This window comes from Triticum urartu, chromosome 7, assembly GCF_003073215.2.
Source record: "Triticum urartu cultivar G1812 chromosome 7, Tu2.1, whole genome shotgun sequence".
Classification (NCBI taxonomy): Eukaryota; Viridiplantae; Streptophyta; class Magnoliopsida; order Poales; family Poaceae; genus Triticum; species Triticum urartu.
The window spans coordinates 322,823,559-322,834,978 of record NC_053028.1 but is presented as its reverse complement, the minus strand read 5'-3'; positions in this window follow the sequence as shown (position 1 = coordinate 322,834,978).

Below are 11,420 nucleotides of genomic sequence, written 5' to 3'. Positions count from 1 at the left end.
TCCCTCACCCTTCCATTTCCTCTTATCTGTGTTGTGTGCTTGTTCATATCTGTTTGAAGACTTTGACTGAAGACTTTCTCTATTTCCTCAGTTCAATTTCTTCAGTCTGTTTGTCTTCATCCTGTTATCCTGTGTTTACGCTTTCTGTACTCTGTGCTTGTTTTCATTTCATCATGAAGACCATGCTCATGCACTGTTATGTTTACTTCTGAGTACTTATTCCGCTGCAAGTAGTTCTTCTTCTCAGGAATTTCCTCACCCTGAAATTCCTCAGTGAAGAATTCATAAAAATCGCCTATTCACCCCCCCTCTAGTCGATATAACGCACTTTCAATTGGTATCAGAGCAAGGTACTCCCTTGTTCTGTGTGATTTTGGTTTAACCACCTGGAGTTTTAGTTATGTCGACCGCAGGTATGATCAAGGTTTCTGCTGGGTGTCCTACCTTCGATGGGACGGACTACCCCTACTGGAAGAATAAGATGCGCATGCATCTTGAGGCAATTGATAACGATCTCTGGTACGTTGTGAGAATGGTGTTCCCTCTGTCACTCCCACCATCAACGCTGCTGATGTGAAGAGATTCAAGCAACTCGACTCTCAAGCGAAGAATATCATATGTGGCCATCTGAGCAAAGGGCAGTATGGCAGAGTGAGTGCTTTGGAGACAGCTAAGCTTATCTGGGACAGGCTGTCCAAGGTCAATGAGGGAGTCTCAACACAGCGTGACTCTCGAGTTGACGTTCTTCGAAATCTCTTCAACCGCTTCAAAAGACTCGACAATGAAAATGTTCAGCAAACCTTCGATCGCCTCACTGACATCTCAAATGAGCTTCAAGCACTTGGTGCCACGCTGATATCACCGACCATGAGGTGGTGAAGAAATTGCTGAGATCGCTTGATTCCTATTGATGATACAAGAACGTGGAGACTATAAGTCACTTGATCCCAGCTGATATCCTCGAGAGACTAAACACTCATGATTCCTGTCATGGTATTTCTCACGGGGGGCTTGCGAGTCGACAGATGCCACAAGGGCTTAGTGTGTGGGTAAGACTGCTGCTGATAGGCCCGGGAGCGGGTATGCGAGTAGCACGCGGTGGTTTACCCAGCTTCGGAGCTCTCCGTAGAGATAATACTCCTACTGCTGCATGTCTGAGTGTATCTATCTGGGGTGTACATCGGGCAGTACAAAGTGCTCCTGGAGCTGTATCTGGGATCAGTGACCAGTGCATCTGATCTAGTATATGCCTATTCGAGGCATGCTAGTGGCCGGCCATGTATGGCCATGGCTTGTGGCCGTGGGGTGTGTGTGTGTCCATCCTCCTGGATGGATGGATGAGTGCCCCTTTTATAGTGTGGGCTAGCTTACTATGTAAGCTATGTGGGTAGGCATGGGTAAGGCATGGTGCATGTCATGCTTGTCCCCTGGGTCACTTCATAAATAGTGCCAGGGGACAAGTGACACTGTACATGATGTCGCGGTACGGTTGTCTTGTCCGCGGTACATCCGTCTCGTCGGTGTCTTGTCGGGTCGGGTCGGGCTGCAGTCGGCAGCCGGCTGGTTGGCGCAGTCGGCAGCCGGCTGGTTGGCGCAGTCGGCAGCCGGCAGGCAGACTGAGGGGCTTTGCTAGCCCCGATGTCTTGAAATATCGTCTTCGCCGTCTTCGGGGTATCCGTGTCCAATTACTCCGACAGTAGCCCCCAAGCCTCCGGGCAACTTGGCAAAGTTGGGCGGAGGTTTTTTGGCGAGTGTTCATGGAAATGATCATGAAAAAGACAAAGTTAGTCCATGCAGATATATCAAATGTTTGCTTTTAGCATTGCAAGTTTTATGCGGAGGGTGCCGACTCGGTTTCGTCCGAGCCCCCTTAATCTTTTTCATGTTCCCTCCGCTTTTTGGCTTGTGCTCTTGCTTGCCGGACAGCCGCTCTGCGGTCTGTGGCTAAGAGTGGGCCGCGAAGTGGAGTGTACAGTACTCAGAGTCTAGGAGCAGATTCAACCGAGTAGATACTTGTAAAGGAAACGCCGGGTCGCCCGAACCGTTTTTCTTCCCGGACGTTTTTCGCGTGGGTGGCCTCCAGCGTTCACTCTTGCTAGCGGACAGCCGCTGCGGTCTGTGACTAAGAGTGGGCCTTTGGTACGCCTTTGGTACTGCGCACGCTACTAAGCCGTCTGCGGGAACTAACGTCTCAGGCCAAGCGGCCAGCCCCCGGGCCAACTCTGGCTGGCCGCCGGGGCGAAACAGTGATGCAACTGTAATGAAATGCGGAGATAGTTCCCCGAGCATCGCTCGGGGTTATCCGTGCTTGCGTAGTGCAAAAATATGCGGGTGAAGAGCTCACATTGATTTTTGTGTAGTCGCGGTCGTCGAAAACAGCCGGCGCAACTCGGCGCTCGCGGAGCGCGTCGGCGCACCCGCTGGGTGAAGCCTTCGAGCCTCCGGGTGCTCGAGGGGGCCCGGCCGGTCAGGCTCGACCGGCCAGGCGGCGAGGCGTCTTGCAGCGCCCTTTTTTTTCTGCCGGCTGCTGACAGCCGGACAAAACTCTTCTCTTTGTCTGCAATCTTCGTGGGGGCGCGTCAGCGCACCCGCTGGGTGTAGCCCCCGAGATTCGGGCCGACTGCTGAGCAGTCGGGCCGGATCTCCGGCAACTACTTTGTCTTCTTCTTCGGGGGCGCGTCAGCGCACCCGCTGGGTGTAGCCCCCGAGATTCGGGCCGACTGCTGAGCAGTCGGGCCGGATCTTCCGGAACTACTTTGTCTTCTTTCTCGGGGGCGCGTCAGCGCACCCGCTGGGTGTAGCCCCCGAGATTCGGGCCGACTGCTGAGCAGTCGGGCCGGATCTTCCGGCAACTACTTTGTCTTCTTCTCTCGCGGGGGCGCGTCAGCGCACCCGCTGGGTGTAGCCCCCGAGATTCGGGCCGACTGCTGAGCAGTCGGGCCGGATCTTCCGGCAACTACCTTGTCTTCTTTCTCAGCGGTCAGCTGACTTTCTTTTCTCTCTTTCTCAGTCACCCTTGGGCAGCCGGCCAATCTTTTTCTCCTGAGTATGAGCAGCGCGAGAGCGCATAACCGGGCGCGGCACGCACGGGCGCAAAGTCGCGGTCCCGTAGTCGTCTAGATCGGAACCCGCCGGCCCAGGGCAATGCGGAAGCCAGCCTGTGCGCGGGCCGGGTAGCCGGCGGCCGGGGGTCCGGAGCGGCCAGGTGTCGAGGCAGCCGCCGGGCGGGGAGGACGCAGGCGAAGCAGCCTTGCGCAGCACCCGGTGGGTCGGCTATGTGCCGGCGCGAAGGAGTCCGGGGCACTGGTCAGCCCCAAGTGGCCACCTGCGCAACGACGAGCAGACCGAGCGGCGAGGTCGAGTCGACCGCCCTGATTGCGAATATTCCACGTCGGGGGCCCAAGACTGGCGGGGCGAAGCTCGGACCGCAGGTCCGAGACTGGCAGAGCAGTCCCGGAGCATGGGAAGCCGGGAAGCGGGGCGAGGCCGCGACCCGGCTAAGCACAGGTGGCGAGCGTATCGGGCGAGCCCGGACGGCTGACCCGCACTTGCGGAAGCCGGCACGGGGCGTCCGGAGGTGCGCGCCGACGGATTGTGCTTGGTGTAGACGGCAACGGGGCGCAGGCCACGGACGAACACCGGCCAGGCGGTGCCGAATGGGCGTAGCAGCGAGTCCGCTCCGTGCGATCGCTGCGCAAGGCGGCGGGCCAGCCTATTCGTGCGGACGGGGGGCCGGCGACCGGAGGCGCAACCGCGCCCGGCGGGGTGAAACCAACTCGAGCGGGCAATCCGGCCCCCGGACGCGGTCCGGTTCCTACGCCGGAGGCCGGAGCCCGGCCGAGGCACATTAAGGCAGCACGCCTCCGGTCGTGGCAAAACCCGCGGGCGCCGGACGAGCCACACGGAGCGGTAGAGCGGCCGGAACGAACCAGCGCGCCCGACGGTCCGGCAGCCGGGCAGCAGCGCGGGTAGCGCGCGAGAAGGCGCCCCAAGGCGGCACTCGCGCAGCGGCAGCGGGAGAGCGAACCGTGAGCGGGGCGCCTCCTGCTGTCCGGCGGACTTGGGGCACAACGTAGCCATGCGGGCTCAGGGGCCTCGCGGCGCAAATCGAGGGAAATGCGCGCAGGTGCTCCTGCGCCATAGGTTGGTGGAGCGAGCGGCGGCCGAAAGCGGGCCCGAGGGCAGCATCCAAGCGGGGTGGCAGCCCGCGAGCCGAGGCGAGCAGCCCGGGCGGGCGCAACACGCGCACCTGCCCCGGCGGGCGGGGCAACGGTAAGCGACGGGCATCGCGGGGCGTGCAAGACCGCACGAGCGCTGGAGGCGGCGCGTAGGACTTGTTGAAATCCCAACGTGAGTGCTCGCAGAGTGACTGGAGCTTGGGCGCCGCACCAGGCGCAGAGCAAGCTAACGATAAGAGCTTAGCAGTGCCATGGGCCGATTTCACCGCGGTCGCAGAAGTCAGCAGGCAGGATACACAAAGAGTGAAACGTCACCTGGACTAGCGAGTCGGCCCGGAGCATGCCGAAGCACTAGGTCCAGGAAAACGCATTGTTCCTGGGAAGATGGCACATCTGAGACTTGTATGGGTAGCCGATAGCGCACCCCCGGTTTTGTCTAATCGGTTTGACTAGGCTGACTTGACCTCTAGGCCACACAAAGATGGAGGAGGCGGACAAGCGCAATTCCGGCCAGAGGCAAGGCGGAGCGGCGGAGAGGAGGCAGAACGCAAGCCTCCGCGTGGATGGACACGGCCGACTTTGGCCCTCCGAAAACGTACCGCACACTGCTAGCGAGGCGAAATGGACGGATCACGGCACGGCGTTAAGTCGTTGGGTGATACAGAGAACTGCGCGACAGACCGACGGCGAGGCACGGAGCGGTGCATGCGCGTCACGAGCTATGGCGAGCCGCACGGCGAGGGCGCGCCGTCCCGCACGGCCGCTCCGGGGGCGGGTCGAAGTCGAGCCCCCGAGCGCTGACCGGAGAGACGGCGCGACGCCGCGGCGGAGGCGATGAAGAAAAAGGGTCCCGCCCGGACAGCGAAACCAGCAGCAGCGTGGTAGCGTAGTAGTAGTACCGCCCCACGGTGGGCGCCAACTGTCGTGGTATTTCTCACGGGGGGCTTGCGAGTCGACAGATGCCACAAGGGCTTAGTGTGTGGGTAAGACTGCTGCTGATAGGCCCGGGAGCGGGTATGCGAGTAGCACGCGGTGGTTTACCCAGCTTCGGAGCTCTCCGTAGAGATAATACTCCTACTGCTGCATGTCTGAGTGTATCTATCTGGGGTGTACATCGGGCAGTACAAAGTGCTCCTGGAGCTGTATCTCGGATCAGTGACCAGTGCATCTGATCTAGGTATATGCCTATTCGAGGCATGCTAGTGGCCGGCCATGTATGGCCATGGCTTGTGGCCGTGGGAGTCCATCCCTGGATGGATGGATGAGTGCCCCTTTTATAGTGTGGGCTAGCTCTACTATGTAAGCTAGTGGATGTACAGATGACAGTGGGATAGCATGGTGCATAGTAGTAAGAAAATAAGCATAAGGATGCAGGAGTCAATGCTTCGATCTCAGGTCGGAGGCGTGGAGGGCTATAGAGCTTCGACCAGTGGACATGAACAATACATGCGTTTCGATAAGAGATGAGCTGGCCAGGGCGGGGTCACAAACTGAACATCGATTCATGATTTGATCGGCGGCGGTCACCCAAAGACCGTGCGGCGTTTGCCTAGCGCGTTCCACGGCCCAGTGGTTCTAGTCTGTGCGCGTGAGTTCGAGGTCGTTGTCGGTGTCGATCTCTGTGTGGCTCTGATATATGCCACAGCATGTCTGCGCATCTGTGCTCTAGGTTAAGATGTGGCAATCAGACATTGCAAATGCACTGGTCATCCAAGCTGGCGCTCGCTATTGCGCGCCAGTCGGTAGCATCGTCTGCGTTATGGTCTGCAGTCATTCAGTTGCCCGCAGGTCAAGGACATACAGGGGCTTTGCTTAGCACCCAATAGTCTCTGAAAATATAAATCTGTCTGGCCCATGGCATCGTTGTACTCCAGTGTTCCACTACTGCTAACTCCGACTATTTTCAGCATAAGCGCCGCGCTGAGAAGAAAGAGAGCGATGCGTAGGAAACCTACAGATCTATGGTAGGATGCGAGCGATGAAGGGCTCTAATATCAATTATGAGGCCAGGCAAGCATTCATATCCTCCGCCAATATTATCAAAATCGGTGGATAGGCTGAACAGATAATTCTGAACAGCAGCCTTAATCTGAGACATGTAACCCTTTCCGCAGATATCTGTAGTTCGGCGAAGGTCAGCACTACGATAAGCTACGTCACTGCCAATGTAAGATAACGTACTTACGCATAATAGTCTTTCTTAAGACCGTGGTCGTAGCTTTCTGAGATAAAGTTCCTCGAATCGACTGCGAAGCGCGCTTCAGTGACCTTGCAGATCAGAAAATTCTCCTAATTCACCATCTTATTTTCACACGAGAGAAGAGGACTTCTCGCACAAACATCTCAAAACACTGCAATTTATATTAGAGCGTCTACCGATCACACCTGCCTGCACTGTCTTAATTCAAAACATTTCAACGATTGCTACCTTCTATATTGAGATATAAGGTAATCTATAATAGAAGATAGAACGAAGTATATGCAAATCAGTACACACAAGATTACATGTTTTTGATGACTATTCAAAGAAGAAGAAAGAAATATCGATTTCAAATAGTCCTTCACTGATCATTCCATGAGGGAGACTCCAGCAAGGACTCATTCATCTTCTATCAAGCGAAAGTCCAGTAAAATTATCCCCATGCCCAGTTTCCAGCAGTCCCAATCTCATAGAAGGAATTCGATTCTGCATTCTCATTTCTCTGGCAAGGATAATTCGGATGTCTCTGTATAGCTTGAATTCTGTAAGGAATGAGGATAGTAAAGAGAAGATAATTTAGCAGAGAGGGAAGATAGCATGGAGGAGAAACGGGACTTTATTCGCTAAACTACGCTCCGCTCGGCGCCGAAGGCCTAGGCAACTTGGCCCAACTCACTGTCCCTCGCTGTATCGTGGGTGCGCCCACCCCTCCCATCTGCTACGCCCAAAGATCGAGACCATCTAGCCTATCTAACAAGCGAGGAGCACCACATACTGACGCACGAACTGACGACGACGGCGAGACGTCACCAGCGCTCACCCACCTACTTGCTTGTACTTGGCGAGAACACGCTGCAAAGGCCTCACATCACAACATTAGGTCCCTCCTCTGCGAATACTAGTGACATCTGACGACACCCTTGATCAGCTAACCCTCAAACCAGGCTATTGCTAAACTTGCTAGATCGCTGTTGAACATCCTGCAACAACGGGACGCACTCTTTAGAAAGGTTCAAAATAATGCTAGATATAAAGCGATGATAACGTTGGGCAACGAAATGGATCGCAGCTAAAATCTTGACTCAAAATCTTCTCCACGCAGACTGATGTTCCAGTCCCACAGTTTGACATACCTCTTCAACGTCATGCATAACAACTGCTTCGCCCCTATGCCTAAGGTATCATGAAACCTTTCTTATGAATTTCTTCTCAACTAGAACCCCTAAACGCATACCAATCTTTCTCGAGGCAGATCAGATAGTAGTATATGTACACGATCTGTGCAAATACAGAAGAAGGCATCGGAGCTATCTCATTGTGCGAAGTCCCATGTTGCTCCAGCTATCGCCTTTTCACTATGGCTCGCAGATATTAGCGCTACATACAGGATTCGAGAGCTCTGCGTTCCTTACAACTGTACCTATTGCGAGATCGCATTCGCGCGCACATCGCTCGCTCGCAGTACACCTCTTGCATAGCTCTCCGTCTTCACGCGTTGACAGAAGAGCGGACGAGAGAGTTCCACTTGTCGAGCGCACGCAGATCGCTGTATCGTCACGCCTTGCGAATTCGCGCTGCGAGGCGTAGACGCGTCGCCGCCCCTGCATTCTGACTTATATCCCTCACATCTGAGCGACTACTCTACCGGCTCTGCAAAAGTGATCCACTGCGAGCTCGATTTCGTCCATGGCTGAGCAATGGAACAGCTTGTATGTGAGCCCGACAGGCCGAGAGCAGTCACGACTAGAAAGACCAGGCCCTCACTATGGAGCATCACCAGGCTCATCCTGTGCACTCGAAGTGTGTCGCTTCGGAAATGACATGCTGCACTCTCACCGAGATATCTCTCTTCTGATGACGGACAGCGAGGCGGCGCTTACTCCTCTGCCTTTGAGATGGGAGAACTCACTACACTACTGCGTCATGCCCCCAAGAATTGCCAGCGCAGACCTCACCGCGCCTGCCGGAACCTGAGCAGTAATTCCCAAAACGCACTCGGGACTTTGCGGCGGCAAAGGGGACCGTCCCATGTCGCGCCACTCCATCCTTACTTGTCGTTACTGTCTTACAACTGTCAGAGCTCCGCTCATATCCAGGTAGCTGCCATGAGCAACCCATGCTCTCCTCCTGTCTCATTTCGCGCACCAGTCTTCACTATTTAATATTACCTGTTCAAGTCGCAAAATACTAGGAATCGGCTGAAGGTATAGGGTGCGACCTATCGACCGATAAGTGTTCGGCCACTACACTGCAGGAAGCTGCGGCCCTCGCCTATGAAGGAAAATCGTCCGGGTTCCGAAAAGCCGGCACCACAATCCATCCTGCCGGCTTTCTTCTCTGCTTGAGGATCTCCACAGCCCGCGCATGGCTATGCCTCCATGGAGCTGACTGCGCCCTTCTGTGAAAATCTCAGGTGAAGCATTTCATCATGCACTACCTCTTCTTCAACCTTGTAGTCAGTCATAGAGCGAATTCCCTCACGATCAAATTGTGCCTGCTAACTAATAATGGACCAAATTCTTCATATGGATCCAAGTCCTCATACGGACACAAAATCTCCTCACTTGCTATGGCCTCTGCCTGCCGCGCCAGCGCCGCTGTTGACCGAGCTGCCCGCCCGGACCAAATCCTTCGATTAAGGATCAAAGTCCTCACATATGAACATCATCGCGCGTACTAACGTGCCCGTCTATGTTTCGCAGGGAAGATCTAAGGATTATGGATATGTGCATTATTCTTCAAATCATTATGTTCATAAGTCCTCGAAGAATTTCTCTGCTTACTCTTATGCTTACCCTAACCCCTCTTATGTGAAACGAAGTGGATTGGCATCTATGCCACCTTTCTCTTATGGAGCTCGCAGAATGATGAACTCTTTGCCACCCCTTCAGATGTGGGTGGTGAAGAAAAGAACTAATCTCTTATGCAGGGTCAGGTCTCCAGACGAACTTAATCGTCTGAAGAATTTGCTGGAGACCTGAATATGCTTGAAAGGACGCAAGCTAATCATGAAGAAATGAATTTTCATTTCTCACGTCCTCATACTGCTTTATCTGTTCTATTGCTTGATGAAATTGATCTGATGAAATTGATACCATATTCTTCACTGAATGAAGTATATGAGTTCGAAGCACTAAATTCATATCATGCAATGATCAACCCCAAAGCCACTGAGTGGGTCCTCGATAGTGGATGTAAAGAATCACATGACTGGTGACAAGCCTACAAGGCGCCCACTCCGAGTGGGTCCTCGATAGTGGACTCGTACAAATCACATGACTGGTGACAGTGTAGCTTATTGATGGAATCTTGCTTTATCTCCGATAATTCGAGTACACTAACCTATCATGAGCGAGCGAGAAGCGAGCGAGCGAGAGGGAGCGCGGTCTGTCAACGGACAAACAATTCACGTAACCACTTACATGGCTGACAACAGGCCGGAGAGCGATACAAGCGCGTTCCTAATCCGGTCGTCTACTGATGTGAGCCCAAGAACTTCCACTAGCGATACGTCACCGATGACACGACACGTATCTTGCTCTAGACTTCCCCACCATGACGACAACGTCATCGCTGAATCGAGAACCGTGCTCGCGTATGGCACTACTAGGGTTCAAGCACCGTCATGTCCTAGTCCTCAATGCTTTGTGCGGAGTCAAGGTTGAGATATGGTTGTTGACCCTTGGAGACCGCAAGTACACGATCTTCGTGGTGTGAGAACTGCGAAATTGCTTGGCGGGATGAATCTTGGGATGCTCATTCTGCTCGAGAAGCGAGTCGAGATTGCCGACCTGATTGCAACGATATCTTCGCGAGAAAGCGCTTTAGGAGAGAGGATTGCCCTTCTCTTCGTTTGTAAGTATGGCTTTGCACAGTAGCATTCATTTCTACACTACAGGACCTCCGTCGCACATGCAAAAACCGTGTAGTCCTGCAGCAATCGAAACCCCATGTCTAATCCTCTATGCAAATCACGCTGACTGATCCACGTGGTCATGGCTCCCAATTGTATCCTCATATGCATGGCAAACAATACGTCCATGAGTTGCGAGAGGCATATAACCTACTACGATGTTGGCACTAGACAGGCATCCATTTCACGTAGGTAGTTGGACATGTGCATTTCACCACCTGCGATCCTATATTTGGTGCGTTCCCCATTGAACTGACACATCGAACAAGGCTTCTCGTCGTTATCGTCTATACGTACGACATGATAGACTATCTAATAATAATTCTAACGATAATCTTTTTGCGTAATCCATGTTCCGAATTCGATGCATTAACACGCGAAATATATATTTACACAATGGTGGTTTTGCACCATATAAAATTGCTAAATTGCATCACTGGGTGATTTTACCAAAACAGAAGCTGATGGAAATTTGTTATTTGTTAATAAGTTCTTTGCAGACACCATCTAATTATAATTCTCGATGCCTTGTGCTAATCAAGTCACTAAGTTTCTGTTATGTCGTGTATCTACAGTCTGAAGTCAAGCTGTCACCTATGATACTTGAAAATAAACTTTGAAGTATACTTGTAGTGTGGAATGAAAGCACATAACTAGCCGCAGCTCGCGAATCCTAAGAATGACTATCTTGTGATATGCGACCGTGGGTGTAGCTTTACTCATGAGTTACCTGCTCCTTATAACTCCCCATACAAAATGGGCAACATGGAGTGCAGAATAACGCGTCATAGATGTGTTCGTCAATATGCAGACGTTGCATATTGAGCTCCACTTAACTTGTAGTGTTGTTTGTGCTTTGCCATGCCATGTTTGCACTTCCATGCTTATTAAACCGGACATGCATCATACTTGATTGTGCATCATGCCATGATTATGTGGTGGTTGTTTACTATGTTGTTTGCTTCTTTCCGGTGTTGCTTCTTCGGGTTGTTTCCGGTAATCGCGTTGTGAGGATCCGTTCGACTACGTCCGTTTGTCTTCTTCATGGACTCGTTCTTCTTCCTTGCGGGATTTCAGGCAAGATGATCATACCCTCGAAATCACTACTATCTTTGCTTGCTAGATGCTC